Source organism: Quercus lobata, chromosome 4 (genome assembly GCF_001633185.2).
Source record: "Quercus lobata isolate SW786 chromosome 4, ValleyOak3.0 Primary Assembly, whole genome shotgun sequence".
Lineage (NCBI taxonomy): Eukaryota > Viridiplantae > Streptophyta > Magnoliopsida > Fagales > Fagaceae > Quercus > Quercus lobata.
In genome coordinates this window covers 1399481-1415340 of record NC_044907.1, presented here as the reverse complement: position 1 = coordinate 1415340, position 15860 = coordinate 1399481, and the positions used below count along the sequence as shown (strand labels likewise).

At 33.1% G+C, this 15860-nt stretch overlaps 1 long non-coding RNA gene across 1 annotated transcript; it reads right to left on the bottom strand.

The window, feature by feature from the left end:
- Positions 1–8804: 8804 nt before the first annotated feature.
- On the bottom strand, positions 8805–11679 carry LOC115983609. The gene is made up of 3 exons (XR_004090118.1): positions 11428–11679; positions 9341–9373; positions 8805–9026 (listed from the first exon to the last, which is right to left on the bottom strand). It is a non-coding gene; the product is annotated as an uncharacterized LOC115983609 (long non-coding RNA).
- Positions 11680–15860: the final 4181 nt, after the last annotated feature.

Below are 15860 nucleotides of genomic sequence, written 5' to 3'. Positions count from 1 at the left end.
TAAATCTAAAAATACAATCTGGTTAAAAGAGTAATTTACTATTTTTAAAAGAGTTTCTAAGTTTTAGGCTTTCAAGCTTTTATCAAAATCCTAAAAATTAGGAAACTATCTTTATCTTTATCTAAATTGTGAACATCATTTCACTAAACCTAAAATAAAATAAAATAAAGTATCTTATTGCATGTGCAAAGCGCGTGTGATGAATCTAGTATATATATATATATTATTAACTAGTCGCTAACCTGTGCGATGCAAGGAAAAACTATTGACATTCTAAAAAAAAAATTTAATTGAAATTAATCTAAAAAAATAACTAATCAACAAAAAATATAGCTTTTAATAAGAAAATAAAAAATCACATGAACTTAAATAAAAAGGATTTAAGGTAAATAATTATGATCAACCTACTAAGACGCATATAAACAAGTTTTTCCATGTAATTTACGCTATTTTTTGTAAATTAATGTAATTTATCCCACTTTTTTTTAGAGGGTATTATTATATATTTGATGTATCATGTTAATAGTTTCCCAATTGAAACGTCACATGAAGTGGATGTTATCTATCATCCTTGTAAACAAATTTCTGTTGTATCATAAATTATATTTATCATTTGTATAATTCTATGTGAAATTCAATTTACATTTTTTTTATAATTATTAATTTACTACTCCACAAAAAGTGTTACGTACATTTGCTCAATTTTTAAGGTAATTGATATCTTTGAAAATTAAACTCTTTTTAACTTTTGTTATGGATGTGTAGTAAGTGGCAAACCATTATTGGTCCTTTCACCGTAAAATAAATATATTTGAAATCTAAACTCTTTTTCACCTTTATTATGGATGTGTAGTAAGTAGCTAACTTTTAGTATTAAAACAGTACATGTAGTTTTTAATCTTTGAATTTGAGAAAAAAAAGGGTGGTCGGGTAGTTTTTAAATGTGGGATAGAAAGTGGGATTTTTTAAAAAAGTACATGGATAGAACATTGGATTTTTTTAAATGTGTAGTTTTTCTTTTTTTTTTTTATAAAATTTTTTTTAGCATTTTATTTTCTTTCAAAATTAGATATGTTAGTGCCTAAATATAAGGATATGGATGGAGAAGTTATAGTAGTGGCTTTATAGTAGGAGTCTTTTTTTCCCCAAAATATAGAAGAGATTTTTAAAAAAAAAATTATAATTAAGGAAAAACGTCAGATTTTTTTTTTTTTTTTTTACAAAAGAAAATAGTTTTGAAATGTGGGATAGACAGTGGGATTTTTTTAAATAGTACATGGATAGAACATGGGATTTTTTTAAACATGTAGTTTTTCTTTTTTTGATAAACTTTTAAATAAGGATAGGGTCACATCAATTTCCCACCTTAATGTTTTAAATTTCCCTACAATTTAGCCTTTTGTTTTCCTTCAAAATTAGATATGTTAGTGCCTAAATATAAGGATATGGATGGAGAAGTGGAAACATATATACTTTTGGATAATAAGTGACAAGAAATAGGAAACATAGGTACCAATTATTAAAATAAATCTACGTGTATTAGTGCGTAAAAATTGATAAATGTTATTAATTGTTTTTTTAAAAGAACAACAACACCAAAAATAACGTGTATCTCTTGCCATAAAATTTTAAATTTAAGCTTTAATTGACTTATGTTATGGATGTGCGGTAAATGGCTAAATTTTAGGATTAAAAAATGACATTTTAGGATTAGACAAAAAAATGATAACAGCCATACAGAAAATTTGAAAAAAAGAACAACATCAACAACACCACAAGGGAAAAAAATAATAATAATAAAAACGTGGATGGATAGTTACTAAATTTTAGGATCTTTTCAGGAGCATTTCTTTTAACAGAAGTTGGCTTTAATTTACTACTCCATAAAAACTGTTTTGTACCTTATAAAATACAATATAAGTATTGATAATGATAGTCTATCAATTTTAAAGTCACTGGATACTCACTATTGTAAAAATTAGTAGAAGCATCCAAATCCCAATCCAAAAATGCAAGCCATGTATTAGTATGTCCCACGTATTCGTCTATCAATTTTAGCCTTTACCCAAAAAATAGAAGAGCCTCTGAGCATGTGTGTGCTCAGAGGCTAGTATCTGTTTAATCTACTTTTATGATCTCTTTTTATCTTTTTGGTATAGCCATTGCAGAGGTAATCGATAATGCATTTGATGAGGTAGGTTCCTTTCTGTTATCATTTCAATGACTGTAGTTTTTCTTCAAATATGCATATGTTATCAGTGAGGTTACCTTATCCACATTCCAGTTGAAGGAAAAAAATAAAGAAAAGGATCGTTCAATATAAAAGTCATCACACGTTGTGCATATGGTCATATTATCATAAAATTAAAACCATGTTTGTGGACCTTGAAGAGTACATATAATAATATAAAAATACTTGAAAATCACTTTAAATAACTTTCATATAATCTACAGAAGCTACAAAAACTACTCTCCCCCCTAAGCTATAATCCCTACTCCCTTGTCTGTTATGTATTGCCAAAGGCAACCATCAAGTGTCAGAGGGTGGAGGAGGTGGAAAAGCACCCCTATACTCTGAAAAATCCACTCTCAAAGCAGCAACCTCAACAATAAGCCCATCTAAAAGCTATACATGAGCTGCTTGAGTCATCATAAAGGTCTCCATCATAGCACGAAGAGAGGGAGGAGGAGGGCCTATATGCGCTGTAGTAGCAGTGTCAACATTTACCTCATCATCACCGTACTCGTGGTCTCTTGGATGAACCAACACTAGGGTCGACAAACTTCTTTTGGGCACTTCGCTGTTTCAGAAATTTGGCTCCTATGAGAGCTTGGATGTGGACCAACTCTTGGGAAAGAAAGTTCTCCAATCCTAAATATTTGAGGACCCTATGGATGAGAACTAGAAAGAACAGACCATGCCTCTTATTCTTGCTCCTACGCACCTCCACAATGGTTTCAATGAAAAGGGAAGGAAAACAAATGGAACTATCAGTGACGAGGGCGTAAAGAAAGAAACACTTGTCTACAAGGATTGTATGGATATGAGATATAGGTAAAATGTTGTGATAAGCTATCCTAAAGAAGATATAATTAAGCTCAGTTAACTCACTTGAACTAATACTTCGGTCAAAACCCCGAGTGATTGATCTTCTGCAATGAACATCCATAACATCATCAATACAAGGAGACCTAGAGTATGGATAAGTAGGTGTATAACCTATAGGTACATCAAGAGCTTCATATACGTCGTCCCTAGTTATTGTAAATGGTACACCACATATCCACGATGCCACTTTGTGACCATCGTCATCTTCATGCACCGAGAGATTCGAATAGAATTCTCTAATCAAGTTAGCAGGAGAGGGTTGTATGTTTGTACACAAGAACAGCCAATGCCTGGACTGTAGATTCTCACGAACAGAAGGATGCAGTTCATGTAGATTGATTTTCCTTTCTCCCTAAATACACCTATTAATCAAGGTTTCAAAGGTTTGCTCATCTGCGTGCATGAGGAACCGTAATTGATCAAACACCACTTCAAGTTCGGATGCAACTTTGGATTTTTCTCTCTTAGCCCTCCTCAGAGCCATAACTAACTAATGGTCAGCAGTGGAAACACGATCAACTCACAAAAAAACAGAATCAAAGACCACATTATGAAGAGATAAACACAACATTCATACTACCTAACCCATTGATATTTTCATAGCCAAAAATATCATTACATCACAATCTACATAGACAATGAAGTTTGAAGTAGATAACAAAAATTGGAGAATAACACACCACCATGTGTAGAAAATCATCCATACAATGTACTACCTAGAGCAGTTTACAACAATACAATGAAAAAACAATATTCTGATTCACAGGTTGTTTAGTTGGTGAAATAATTGTAATGAATTTTGGTCTGAGTCAATAATTTGAAGATAGAGATGATTATAAACTTTAGTTGAACTCAAAGAGCCAACATGCAATTTGTTAACATATTGAATTTTGTCAAAATGATCAATAATGTGACGCACCGATAGCTCCTTGCATTCTAATAGCAATAATATTCTATAGGAAACATACAAGTGGATGTAGGACCTGACACATTTTCGAAATTCCTAGTTACATGTAGTGAGTTTCACCAACTTGTACAAAAAACATTAAATTGCACAATGTACAGTTCAGACATACAAATAGTAACACACACATATGGAGCCACTGGCAAGTTCATTTTGTGGAAGGAGACTAGTCGAAGACAGCCTACGAGATAAGCAAGTAACCTTACTAAAAACAAAGCATTTGACTAACCAAACATCCAATTTCATCACAATCTACATAAATAATGAAATTTGAAGCAGAGAACAAAAATTGGAGAATAATGCATCACCAAGTGTAATTTTAAAGACAATAACGTTTAAAAGAGTCTTACTGCATAAAATCCTCAAAGAATTTGCGTAGGAAATTGTCGATTCTAATCGGATGCATCGAGAGCAATCGAAAATGTCAATTTCGGATTATTGCAAATTCTGCAGAACTGGGAAATTTATAATAGTGGGTAATATATAAAACTCGATTATTAAGAAATTGAGTTTTTAAGCAACTCAATAATACCAAAATCGAGTTATGTGCATTCTCTACTCCAAGCCAGTCCACATATTTTTGGACTGATCCAGATGTAGTCTAGGAGGAATCCAACTGTGTAGAATGGAATTCCACACAACTCGATTTTCCCATAATCGAGTTATGTTAACTGTAACTCAATTTCTAAAAAATTGAGTTATGTGCACATCTAAACCCAGTCCAAGTGTTTTTGGATTGATCCATATGCAGTCCAGGAGGAATCCAACTATGCAGAATGGGCTTCCACATAACTCGATTTTCCTATAATCAAGTTATGTTAATTGTAACTCAATTTATGGAAAATCAAGTTATGTGCACATCCAAACCCAATCTAGGTGTTTTTGGACTGATCCAGATGTAGTCTAGGAGGAATCCAACTATGCAGAATGAGCTTCCACATAACTCGATTTTCCCTTAATCGAGTTATGTTAACTGTAACTCAATTTCTGGAAAATCGAGTTATGTGCACGTCCAAACCCAGTCCAGGTGTTTTTGGACTGATCCAGATGTAGTTCAGGAGGAATCCAACTATGCAAAATAGGCTTCCACATAACCTGATTTTCCTATAATCGAGTTATGTGTAGTGTAACTCGATATATAGTAGATCGAGTTACTTGGGAATACATTCTCTACATTAACTAGGAACTCATGTAGCTGTTCACATACTAATTTGACCTATTTATTCATCATAAAAGTGGACCTGGTCACAACCATACTATAAACAATAACTCATCCATATACTAAATGGAGGCTTCCATAATAAAATCGTCAATACAATTCCAACCACATCCATAAACAAATCATTCCCTCGTTTCCAATACGCGAATAATAAAATCATCCGTACAATCTACAAAGTAAGTAAAGAGCCATTATAAATTTAAATCCATTGAATGCTCAACTTGTTGTTCACAATGTAAGTACAACCATTTACATATAAATGATGTCTTCTCATAGTTTACAAAAAGATATTTGAGTTCAAGTAGCACCACAAAAACTGTCTCCTTGCCACGAATCCCATATCTGCACAAGTACAAAGAAAAATACATCAACACTGCATCTTTTACTCATGCAACTACTTGAACAACTAATCACAAGATTGCCCAAAGTGTAACTAGTCACAACTATGACTTGTAATTGTTACCTATTATGTAGCACCACGGCTTGTTGATTCCACATTTCAAGTCAGACATCTACGACAGTTATGGCCCTCTTGGTGACACAACCCACACTTCGACTTTGGTCTGTTCTTAATTCACAAAGAGGTTGGCAACTCCCTATCCTCATCATCCACCTCATTGCAGATTCTTGTGGACTTAGGCCGACCTTTCTCTTGGATCAACCGTGGGTTTAGCATCACTGTTCTCCTTTCTGCCAGCTCCGACCATTCTAACCTGTCTTTTAGTGGTTGGAATATCGGCTCATAGCTTTGATACCATTCGGACACACGGTAGAAATGATCCATAAACTTCGTCGCATTGTGTTTGTACTTGGCACAAACTGCTATCAAGTGTGAATAGGGAATCTTGTTTGCTTCCCATTTCCCGCACGTGCACGTCCTATCCATGAGCGAAACCCTATGGGTGTGAGCTCCCTTGCCAGTAGACAACAGTGAAGACTATGTCTCCACTGTATATAAGCGCTGTTGCGCGCTCATCCTTCTAACTATATTGAGCTTCGCCTTCTCTTGATTTGCCTCGAACTTGTCATAGGCATATTTGTACCACTCTTGCCCCTCTTCCAACTGCTCTAGGGTTTTGTTTCGATGATCATCAAAGTACAAGTTCACCTTGTAAAATGTGAACTTCACCATTACGGTTATGGTTAAGCTAAGTGCGCCCTCAGGTACCCCATTGAAGCACTGTGACAGGTTGGTTGTCATTGCCCCATATCGATGCCCATGGTCATGTGCAAGTGTCCACTTTTCACGAGCTACATCCTTAAGATAGTCGTACGCATCTGGATTGACATTCATGATGCAATCCATGGTGTTTTCAAACTTCCTAACTTGATTCGCAATTGCTGCCTACCATACCAAGTTCTTCAATGCCACCCTATTGAAGTTAGTGTTAACATTGCTTACTAAATGGCGGAGGCAATACCGGTGATGGGTTAAGGGCGCTTGCAAATAGCCCCTAGTGGTGCTATCGAAGCATGATTGTATCCCACGATGCCTATCAGACATTATACACAAATTGGTCCAATCCGTAACTTGACTCAACAGGCATGCCAAGAACCATCCCTATGTCCCTATGCTCTCACTTTCAACAATGGCAAACATGAGTGGATAAAACTCATTGTTACCATCTATTGCCATTGCTATCAACAGCTTTCCTTTGTACTTGCCATAGAGGTGCGTTGCATCTATGCTTATCACCAGCCTACAATGCCTGATCCCCCTAATACATGGACAGAAAGCCCAAAAAGCAGAGTTGAAAATACAAGTCCCCGGGACACGGGGATCTCACTTTAGCAAAGTTACAATGTTCGGACCTGCATCATCCAATGCCACTAGAAACCATGGCAATCCCGCGTATGACTCATCAAAATCCCTGTAAATATACGCAACAACCTTCTGTTTGGCTTCCCAAACCTTATACATAGTTACATCATGCCCGTGCTTCGCTTGCAGCATACTACTCAAGTCCTTTATGGATCGAGTTATGTCCTCCCATATATATTGCTCAAGTGCAATGGAAATGAACCTTGAGTCCATCATTCGTCCATCGGTCGCTACCTGGAGGGATGTGCAACTATGGGGACCCTTACATTTACTAACGTACCAGATAATAAATTGTCATTTTACAATCACTACAACAAATCTGACTTTTTTCAAGGGTCAAAACCCTTAAAAAAAGTATTAAAAAACCTTGAAAAAAATTATTTTAAGAGTTCAATTAACCTTTGATAACCTTCGAAACATATACCATCGAAAAGGAAATTTTAACGACCTTCATGGCCCTTAAAACAAGTGCTCTCATCTTATCTTGAGGGTCAAGAGACCCTTAAATAACCTTTTACCAAGGTTTAAAAATTTTATATTTACAACTCTTGATAAATAAGGTTATTTAAGGGATCTCTTGACCCTTAAAATAAGATTTTATTTTATTTTTTTAAAAAAAAAACTACAATCATGCACTATATATACACACACACACACAAAAATTCACAATTGTTGAGATGATATGCTATGATATTGATGTATAGCAAAAGTGGTATGTTGTTACAATTACACTTTCTTTGATCTCTAATCTCAAACCTACAAATTAACAGATTAGGGGCCGCATACAAACTGCCGATATGTCAATTATTGTTTAAGAGAAAAGATATCAACAACCACACTTTGTACAAAGACCAAATTTGTCCAAAAGTTAAAAGTTTTGATACATTTTATTCTTCATCATCATCTCCAAAGCAAGAAGTTATCAGCTAGTACAATTGAACATTTCAGCCATTATGGGTGCCCTCAAGTTTCTGGAAAAGAGAGAATGATACCAAAAGTTTGTTAATTTCCCAACAAATATATCTACACCTTTCCACAATATCAAATTCAAGATACCCACAATTTCAAAAAGAATGAAAAAGGCACAACAGAGTTCATAATACAAGGTTTTTTGCACAATCTGACATGGTATCCATTTCAACAGGAGCAAGAGTTTTAAATTGTAAAAACAAGGTTCTTTGCACAATCTAACATGGTAGTAGGTGAACAAAACAAAACCACATAAAAATATACTATCTATATTAATATAATTATAAGATTTCATACCAATGCATCTTGTGTTGGTTCATTTACTGCTTGCCCATTAGCTTGCACATGGGTGATGTCAAATAATTCAATTCTACTAGGGCTATGACCTGTCTCCTCTTTCTACCATTTGACAAAACAAATAGAAAGCATATAGTAATTAAGTATTGAAGATGAATAATGCAATAACTCAACAAAACGAAGTCAAATAACAATAAATAGAAAGCATTCACAGAACTAAGAAACAAATAAAAAGTCAAGAAACATGGTTCTAAAATATTTTGGTATTGTCCAAGGGCTATACAACTGTAATGCAGATCTAGTGACAGGGCTATATAACTGTAAATAGGTCCATGCAATAACTCAGATGGGTTGAAAAGAACTAGCACAATGAAAGGAACCAAGAGCAAGCCCAAGGTTGATGTATGTGTAACTAAACTATATAAATGGTTCTTTAAAAGACAGCACTTCAAGAATGAGTATTTAAAGTTGTGGAGGAGAAAAACCATGATAACACATCATATAACCCAGCAGAGTCAGCAGACTAATCTAAAAGAATGGCAAACTTGGAAAAGGCTAAGTTCAAATAAAAAGAAGATTGTGTTTCTCACATTGCCAACAAACACCGATCATGCATCTGCCTCCTCCTTGTTTTCTTGAGAAGCAACTGTAGTGGCAAGGTTTGCAGAAAATGACACATACATAAATACAATCCAAGCATTAAAAGAAAAAAAAAATTATACAAAAAAAGGTGACATGTCAAAAAACATAGAGGCATAGCAGTGCTCCACAAGGTGATGGAATATGAGACAGCCCCAGGGGAATGTCCATGTACAATATTGCATTTCAATTTCAGGGTTCTGTATCAATAGGACTTCTATTCATATTCAACATAAGAACTTCTTTATGTGTGCATGTAATATGAGTAGAAAACACATTCAGAAATGGCACTAAAAGTGTCATGACAGAAATTGGACTAACCTGTAACACATTCTCAAAGAACTTATTCAGATCCTGCAAGACAGAAAGATTCTCAATCAAATTGCTGAAATGAAATATTGGAGATAAAGGCCTTGAAATAAGAGATAATAATTTCCTATAACTTAATAACCATAATGACTCATAACCAGCAATAGCAGGTCCATGTTTCCGAGGAATTGAAGTTTCTATCTGTGAACGAGTAATTGTCACACTGTTAAATATTATTCACACAACATAAGTTAGTTATAATTGTAAAGATACCTAAAAAAAATAGCACTAAATAATGGAATGAACAGAATTTCATGCAACATGATTTTATTTATAATTGATATGCAATTTTTTTTGTAAGAGGAACACCCCTTGTACACAGGACATATAACCTAAAAAAGTACAATGTTCAAGAATTACAATCTAAAGAAATGAAATCAATAAAATCTACTTTTTTTTATAAGCAAAATTTCATTAAAAAAAAAAAAGAGGGGGGGGGGGGGGGGGGAGCTTGAAAGGACAACAAATTAAATGCTAGAAGTACATCGATCAATCAAATCAGGCAAAGAAGTAAAAGAAAACAACCCAGAAGCAATTATCCACTCAAACAGAGTGTTGAGGAATAAAAGCTTCAGATCATGAACAGATTTCTAACAACCCTTAAAATTCCAAGCAACCTCTCCAAATTGGGCACATTAAGCACAAGAGGATCATTTTTCAAATAGACCTCCTTGGTATACCGCAGCAGTTCTTCCATCCACCAAATACTTCAACTACCCTCTTAGGCATTACCCAAGGACCCCAGTCATGACTATAACAGATATAAAACAATTTGCAAAAATTGAGTTAGGAAGGACTTGTATCCATAATGGGAAAGAAAAAGAGAAAATTGCATCACATAATCCAAAGCATGGGTGTGTGGCCACATAAAACTAAAGATGAAACTATTTTGTTTATAAGGCAGGACCATTAAACAACAGAAACATTATTTCATTTAGCAAAAACAGCTCTTTGCCCATCTCAAATTGAGAATCAAAATGGAGAACTATGCTAGCAACTTCTAATGATTATAAGAAGACTCAGCTCATTTTACAAATGACTATATTATCAATAGCAAACGGATATATTTAGCAGTCTCACAAGCAATTATTATAGATGACACTTTCTGAATCTAAGTACATTTTTGTACGGCATTAACCCATAGTAATTACTTTTAATTTTAAGGTAAAGGTATGCATCATGAGAACTTGGAAGTCATCATTTAAATGTCAAATTGCCCATATCTGCAATCAAAATTTTAACTCAGATGGAAGGTCTTATTCCTGTTACCCACATACTCAAATGGTGAATTTTTCAACACTATAGGGAGTTTTACAAGTTTATAATGCTTCAATATGATGCATTGAAACCATGCCATAACTAAACCGAGTTAATACTTTCAGGTCAGACATAAACATCTTATCAAAAAGAAAAAAGAATGCAGGCTTTGTATTCATTGGAAGAGAACAATATCAAATATAAGGGAAAAATAGATTACCAATTCCAAGCTACATAACTTGAAAATGAATTTATAAAATTCATAAGCTCTAGTAAGTTTTATAAACAAAATGAGTGTAAAAATCTCTGCAATGTAAAGAAGCTGAACAGAGCATTGAATTGCAATGACCCAAATCAAGCAAAAATTAAATTGATACAATTGATAAACCAATGCTCGTTTCCACAAGAAACCTAAAATTAACAAACACAACAACACAAAAAAACCTCATAGATCCAACCCATACTTAAATTGATATTATTGAAATACTACACCATTAACACTTACCAACTCCTTTTTAAGCATTTCTTCAATATAATATGTAATTCCATTTCCAAAGTATCCAAACCCTAGCCCCAAATTATATTATTGGCGAGGAAGAGAAATATCAATGGAGAGAATGAGAGAGAGAAAACAAGAAAGAATACCGAAATTCCTTTGCAAAGTTCTACTAGGTAATTTCCAAATTCATTCATAAAAAAAAAAAATAAAAAATAAAAAGGTAATTTCCAGATTCAATTTTTTTTCTCGGGAAACAAACAGAGAGAGAGAGAGAGAGAGAGACTTGTAATCAAACAAAGGGGCGGAGGAGATGGCTTTGACTATCAACCGCTGGTCGTCGTTGGAGATAGGATCGCCGACCACCGCGCCTCAACTGATCGTCGGAGATGAGATGAGCTCAGATGAGAGAGAGAGAGAATTTTCTAAGAGTTCTCATTTAGTTTGGAGGATGGTTGAACAAAATGAAAATGGGTTTTCATTCTGAGTTTGTGAGAGTGAGCAAAGACTTTATTCGCAAATGGTTTTCTGAATTATGAGTTTGTGAGAGAGAGACACTTTATTCCGAGGGTTAAAATATTTGGATATCTTTTATTAAGGGTTGTGTTAGAATTCCGTTGAAGAATGTAAAAATTTGGAGGCAACAATTAAACGGGATTTTAGTGTTTTAGTTTATTTCAAGGGTTTTAATGGCCATTGTAATAAAATTAGTCACATTTTAATTAGCGTGTTAGTTTTTAGTGTTTGTTTCAACTATTTTCACTGAACCCTTGGAAAAAGTGGGTTGAAACAAGTCATGTTTTTTTGTAGTGAATGAGGCTATTGGAAATATTTATAGAGATACTAATCATAAGCTAACTTGACATTAAAATATTTATAGTTATAATGTACAATACAAGTAGTACTGATAAATTGAGTATGGATTAACTAAAATGGACATGAATCTTGGGTGTTTAACATTGATGCTTATAACACACCTTATGAAATGGCACAGTGACGTCTTCAAGGGTATTCTTTCTACATCAATGTTAAACAACCCCTTTCTAACAATAAGGTGGAGGGTTAGATTGCGTGTTTAAGACTTTTTTCGTAACTTAGAAATAAAAATAATAATAATAACAATAATAATATTTTAATGAAGGTATCCGGAGTTTAAATCCCACCCCCAAAAAAAAAAAAAATCAGCAATACATCTCGTCATCAATGGCTATGATTTAATAATCAACACTTTTGAACCGGTCACTACTAACATGAAAATGTAGACTATCTTTTGACCATTAATCTGTACCATTTTGGACACATATCTAGCTTTCATTTTTTGGGCAATGTTTGCGTGATTGTATGTAAACTATTATTGACAACTATCTTAAGAGCACATGTTAAAGTATTAGCAAAAAAAAGAGCACATGTTAAAGAATATTTAGCTTTGAATTGTAAATTATTTTAAATGTTTTTAAGGGAAAAATTAAAAGACTTGCTCATGATTCATTAGCTGTTTGCATTCCCTGTGTATACAGATTCAAAATTGCTGTATGTTTTTTACTTATTATTTGTGTAGTGATACTCTAAATGAGAAGTTAATATAACATATAAGAATATCATTTTACCTAAAGATAAACATATGAGGTAAGCCCCAATTATATTGTATTAACCACTCATTTTTGTCATTAGTATTTCATGTGTGACTTTAAAATATAACTAATTAATCACACAACTCACAATGAATATTTCAACAAAAAATGTTGATGATGTGGTAGAATTCTTAATGATTTAATCCATAAGTCTTGAATGAAAAATATTTGGATAGAAGTTTTTTTTTTTTTTTTTTTTTTTTTTAATTTTAGAAAATTGATATTAGGTTTGATTTGTGACAAACCTAACATCCAAACGGTTAATTCTTCAAATTAAATGTTCAAGAGCCAATTTAACTCTTAGGTCAAATTCAATTAATATTTGTAAAAATAAAACCCCTTGTAATCAAAATAATCATGTAATTTTAAAATTAGTATTAAGTAAAATAAAGTTTTGCATAATATAACTTTTTCTTAACAAAAATGAGGCTGTGACAAAGCTAAAGAAGTTTTGAAAATTTTTTGATAAATGAAAATATAAGATAATTGTTCGTTTGCTAGAAGCCTCAATTCTTATTCATAATAGAAACGAAAAAGAACCTCAATTTACTCTTCTTCCATCCGCTTAGCTCTTACTGATGAAAACTTGGCTTAACCAGTAGTACCATAAAATATGAGATCATCTCAAAGTCACACCCATTCATATGATACAAGAATCATATTAAATTTTCAAGGGAGCAGTGATCATCTGTGCTCAATTCCATCCAAGCAAATGAAGTCATGACTTAGTTATTGAAACTAAAATATTAACCCAGCTTTGCTTGTACTCTAAAGTCCTACCAACTCCTAATTTTTCAGATTCTTTTTTCATTATTATTATAAAAAATGGGAGAAGGGAATGTTACAAAATTGTGTGGTATATAGAGTTGTAAAGCTAGAAGTGTTTTTAATTTAAAAGGCGTTTTAAGATTTTTTTTTTTTTTTTTAAAAAAAAAAAAGCTTTTGAAAAAGCAGTTTTATCCAAAATTTTGCAAAAATCACCTTTTAAAAAAGGTATACCAAACCAAGATTAAAGTGTGAAAACTTAAAACTATTGACAAAGATTCTATGATATCTTTGTGTGTGTGTAGCACATGTATTAGTAATAGAAAAATACAAATGATAGTGGATTGTTCTTTATCTCTTAGTAGCTTCAATTTTATACAAAGGTATATCACGAACTATTTTAAAAATTTATGGTAACTTCTAAGAAAAGGTAGAGTAGTAACTCGCAATCTTCTTAAACATTAACTTCATAGTTTTCGTAGATTCCAAATAGTTTAACTCATGAAGTACCATGTCATCAAATAAGGAACTTTAGTTCAAATCCCATCTACACCAATTACCAAAAGTTAATTGATGTATTGAGTCATCAATCATCATGAATTAAATTTCATAAGTTCAAATTTATTGTATTTATCAAAACTTCATAGTGTTTTAGTTTTCTTTTTTTCTTTTTTTTTCTAACTTCATTTTTTCTCATTAGATTATGATAGGTCAAATAAGATAGTGTCTATGTCAAATCTAATGGTAAGTTTCGCCATATCTTATGATAACCCATGCTTCTAGCTTTTTTCTTTTTTATTCATCTTGTACTGACAATAAAATAGTCACACACTCACACATGATACTAATTTTGTTAGTCATTAATCCATAACCATAACTTTTTTATTATTGGCATAAATGCACTTTTAGTCCATACATTTTGGGCCATTTCTTGATTTGGTCCCTAAACTAATTTTGCTCCTAGGTCAGTCCTCAAAATCAGAAAATCGATTTTATTTTGGTCCCTACCGTCAACCCACTAACAAAAAATACATACGTGGTAGACGAAATACACTGTTTACTAACGTGGCTAATAAAATTATAATAAAAATATGTATATTTAACATTTTTTAAATGCCACGTTAGCATTTAAATTAATAAAAAAAACTAGCTCAAAAATTTAACAAAAAGTAAATTAAATTTAAGAAAAAAAAAACCTTAAATCTAATTTAAACTAAAATCATTTCTTAAAAAAATAAAAAATAAAAATCCTTATCTTTTTTTTTTTTTTTTTTTTTAACCTCATCAACTTTAAAAACTATAGCAGCTTTATCTTTTGAGATTATCTTTTTTTCCTTTGAGATAATCTCAAAAAGACTAATCTCGATGGTCCTCCACCAAATATCCAAACAGGTCAAATTCTCTCTTTGAGATAATCTCATCAAAGATTAATCTCAAATTCTCTCTCTCTTCACTATCCATGGATAGAATCTCTCACTCTCCACTGTAGGTCCATCGCCGGAACTCACTAAGCCTTCTTCTCCACCAAGCATCGGAGCTCAAAAGCAGACCAACAGCGAGCTGATCATGCTTCTCTCTTGATGCGGAGAAAACGATGGGGACAATGGATTTCGTCGGAAAAACGAACTTAACCTGCATAAGAGAGAATGATGCGACAAGGCCAAACTCTCTCTTTGATTGATGAGGACGACGACGAGGAGGAGGAGGTAGTCGTTTGTCAAGACAACGTCGTTTGACGGAGTGGCCGAGGAGGCAGAAACAGTGGGGTTTGACGGCATCATTTTGGTGGAGTTAGGGTTGGTGGTGTGAAGCGATTTCGTTGGATTTGAGGAGGCAGAAATGATGCCATTGGATCTACTCCAAACCCAAAAACCATAGAATTTTTCTTTGAGTTTTTTGTTACTTACTGCTGTGTTTGGTTGCTAAGAGATGAACGTGAAGTTTGCTGGGTATTCCTGTTCTTGTTCTGGGTTTGATTATGAGAAGGTGAAGTTTGATTTTGGGTTTGCTCTTGTTCTCTTCGAAATGCACTGTTGGTTTCTTTGATTTATTTCTTGCTTTTCTATATTTGATAGAGATTAGATTTGGTTGCTGGATTTTTTTTTTGAAAACGATTTGGTTGCTAGATTTAGATTCAAGATTTGTCATATATTGGTTTGGGTGTTGGGTTTATTTCTTGGATTTAGGAAGAACACGAAGAATAAGTTCTTATTTTCTTATTAAAAAAAATAATGAAATTAGATTTAAGGTTTTTTTTTTTAATTTAGTTTAAATTTTCTGAGCTGGCTTTTTTTATTAATTTAAAGCTGATGTGGCATTTAAA